The sequence below is a fragment of the Panicum virgatum genome, chromosome 3N (assembly GCF_016808335.1).
Source record: "Panicum virgatum strain AP13 chromosome 3N, P.virgatum_v5, whole genome shotgun sequence".
Taxonomy (NCBI): domain Eukaryota; kingdom Viridiplantae; phylum Streptophyta; class Magnoliopsida; order Poales; family Poaceae; genus Panicum; species Panicum virgatum.
The window spans coordinates 50,853,637-50,857,367 of NC_053147.1; the positions used below are offsets into that span (position 1 = coordinate 50,853,637).

The 3,731-nt window shown below is 46.8% G+C and overlaps 1 non-coding gene across 1 annotated transcript; it reads left to right on the plus strand.

The window, feature by feature from the left end:
* The first annotated feature begins 3,290 nt into the window (after positions 1–3,290).
* Positions 3,291–3,397, plus strand: LOC120668227. Its single transcript, XR_005672325.1, has one exon. It is a non-coding gene; the product is annotated as a small nucleolar RNA R71 (small nucleolar RNA).
* The last annotated feature ends 334 nt before the right edge of the window (positions 3,398–3,731 follow it).

Sequence of the window (3,731 nt, forward strand, 5' to 3'; positions counted from 1 at the left end):
TACGGTTATCATTCAATTTATGATACTCTTTACCATAGTACTTCCCTTTGGAAAAATACGATACCCTGGAATACTCCAAGGTGAAGTGCTACAGCGGTGATTCTGTACGCTTGCAGAATAATTATTCTATCAGGCATAATAAACGCCGATAGGGGCTTTTGCCCGAAATCATCTTCTGCCAATGAGCAAGCATGCTTCTAACGGGCGAAAAGCGAATTTTGTTCGCCATAGCGTACAGACACTGCAGCTCAGGCAAGCTGCAGAGATGAAGGTTGGTGCGAGAATGTACAACCATGGTGAGCCACTTGGCGAGAAACCTCAGAGTAGTATTATGAATTGAGACTATACTGTTCCTACTACTCACAGGTTCATTAGAAATTACACTCCACCAAGAGCTACGGTCATACTCATAGCGCTCAACAAGTGTGTTGGGGTCTAGGATGCATCTTTGATTAAACCCCAATGCGACACTAAATTGTTTGAGGGTCATTTTAAACTGTTCGTTAAAGAACCGAAAATAAACTTTAGTTTCAGTGCTGGTTTCTTCAACGGTAAGAGACATGAGGAATTCCATGGTCAAGAGTTGCAAACCTGGCTCGACGATGTCGGCGAAGTTCTCCCATCCGACGGCAGTGAATGCTTGGTTCATGTCTTGCAGAGTCCCGTCTTGATGAGAAAATAGGTTTCGAACCTCTTGGCATGGGCATATGTCTGCCTTTTCAGCAGCTCGAGTGCTTGCCGCTCCTAGTCGTTCTTGACGATGATTTGTTCAACCATTGTTAGGATCCTGATGCGGAAGTGGCTTCGTGGGACTGCGGGAATTTCTTCTTCCTCCCGGGATGCGTGTGACCGGTGACCGGAGTCGACCGACATGCTATCCCGAGAAGAAGATAAACTCCGCGAGCTTCTCAGCTTTCTCGAGAGTGGCTTCTTGACCTTCTCCTTGGCTCGATTCAGCATGGTACCTGCAAAAGATTAGTACGAGCAATAGCCAAAGGAAACAAGGGGTTAGGAAGAGGGTTAGCGTTAGCGTTCTTGTGGGGCATTTAAACCACCACAAACGTTCAACGTTCAGCGTGCCATGATTTTATTAGGGGGAAATATTTTTGTGTTCTCTGGTTTATGAACTTCACTAATTATTACTCAAAATTTATTTTTGGGACAAGCTAGCACTTAAGTTCTTTACTTAATCAACTCAAAGAGAGCTCAATTAGGCAAAGAAACTCAAGGAAAGGAGAGGGGATTAAGGAGCTCGGGCTGAGGCAATTAAACCTGACACTCTAGTGCACCAAGGGACGCTGCTCTCGTTGGCTTTTATAGCCGGGCGCAGAGACCAGGCCGGTCAGCTCTTGATCGGCGCTGAGCGAGCCACGTCGAAGCTCTACACCTCTAGATCTGCAGGTAACGTGCGTCCGTCAGTGGTGATGTGACTCAAGTGGATGACAGAGGCCGGCCGGCCTGTATGGGGCTGCGCGGCCAGCCTTCTGCACATTCAGTGCTCCCCCTTTGTCCCTTGCTTCTTCTTTACTCCAAGAGTCCACTCCCTGCTGTCCCCTGCCAGAAGAGAGAAGGTGGGGCCGGTCGGCCTGACACTCGGCCAAATTTTTTCGAGATTTTTCTGTGAAGTTCTAGAGATGCAAAGTTTCTAATTTTAAACATGTATTCATTGAATTTCAAACATGCTTATGCAAGATGAAAAGAAAATTTATGCAAAGAAAAATTAAACTATCCTATATGCAATGCAATGATGGATATGTGCCACGTACCTCAATGCGAGGGTTTGGGTTTAGAGTCTGGAGCCAGACTCTCCATTCCTGTGGTTTGGTTGTCGTCGCCGGATGGAGTCTTGGGCGATAACACTTTCTTCCGCCACACTTTCTTGGGTGTGGGTGGTGTTTCGACCTTTGTCTTCTACGATTCCAGAAATTTCTTATGTTGGATTCTTCGTTTGGCATTCTTCTGATTATGAAGCTTGATTTGCTTCGCTTCCTCTTGAATTCTCAACTCCTCCTAAATCTGCAGACTTTCTATGAACTGAATGAGGGCTTCAATGTTGGGAAGCGATGGTTTCTTTGCCTCCTTCTCGGGTTTCTTTTTCCGATGGACCTCCTTGACTAGTGAGCATTGTTCAACCTTCGGTTTGAAGGCAAACTTCTCCTTCTGACCATTAACTGCACAACCTCAGTGGTGGGCAGCGTCTGCTTGTTTCCAAGAATATCCTTGATATACTTGGCATATGTGGGTACCTGCATAGCGTCAAGAAGCGGTATGTTTACATACAACTTCTTTATTACCTTGACGAATTTGCCGAATTGTTCATCGGCCACCGGCTTCCTTATCCGCTCCGGAAACGGTAAGGCAGTTATGTCGTGATGGTCCCGTGAAGTTCTAGGGGGTTCCACGGGGTCTTCCTGGGTAGCAGAAGTGTTGGATTCGACAGCCTCCTCCTGCTCTTCGTCTTCAACTTTGGTATGGCTAGCGGTTACGGTCTTCTGCTGCTTTCCTGCATCCTGTGGAAAAGGTGGCTCTTGCGTGGTCTTACCACCACGCATGGTCACAGCACTAACATTTTCTTTCGGGGGTACTTCCGGTTGCCCGGGTAGTTTCCCCGTGTTAACGTTAGGACAAGGAGATGCAAGCTGAGCTACTTGAGTTTCTATCAACTTATTAAAGCTCAGTTGGTTCTTAATAATAGAATTAAATCCCTCTAGTTGTGCAGCCATAGATTCCAAGATCTTGTCATTAGCAAGGAATTTCTTACTAATGTTGTCATTGATTTGCTTTTGGTCATACACTAGGTCTTTTAATGTAGGCTGAAAACTATTATTGAAACTCATACCTTGTTTTGACTGAAGGGGAGGTTGGGCTTGGAGTTGCAACCCTGTTGAGGACGAAATCCTGAATTGGGATTGTTGTTGCTCCCAACGAAGTTTGCGTCCTCTTGAGTCAATGGGCATGAGTTCCCCGAGCGCCCAGTCTCGCCACATGTTTCACATGTCATACGAGACTCCGAAACCTGATTAACCTCCTGGTGCGGAGATTCCAGCTTCTTCATCAAAAGTTCCAATTTGGCAGCTAACATATCGACCGTGTCGATCTGATGTACGCCCCTGTGACGGGCTGACTGCCTTTCTCCTTTCCAACTTTGGTTGGAAGCTATCTTGTCAACCAGCGTCTTTGCTCCCGCAATGTCAAGAGAAAGGAAGGAACCACCCGCTGTTGTGTCGATGTGGTCATGAGCTTGATGATTCAGGCCATGGAAGAAGTTCTGAATAATCAGCCACTCTTCTATGCCGTGGTGTGGGCACGCTTGAATGTACTCCTGGAGATGTTCCCAGACTTCCGGGATGCTCTCATCCGGCAATTGTTGAATTCCGGTGATCTTGTTCCGGAGGGCGTTGGTCTTGCCCACTGGAAAGTATTTTGCTAGGAATGCATTCGAACAAGCTTCCTATGTGGTGAAAGCTTCCTTGTTGGAATAGAACCACATCTTGGCTTTCCCGAGCAGTGAGAACGAGAACAGGCGAAGACGGACGATATCCAGTGTAGTTCCTTTGGGGTTGATGGTATTACTCACCTCCAAAAAGTTCTGAAGATGGGCATTGGCATCCTCGGATACCTTTCCGCAGAACGGACTTGCTTAGACCATGATCAATAGCCCAGTCTTTAGCTCAAAGCCGTCATTGCCGGCTTGGTTGATGTTCAATCTAGTAGGAATGTGGCTACTGGAT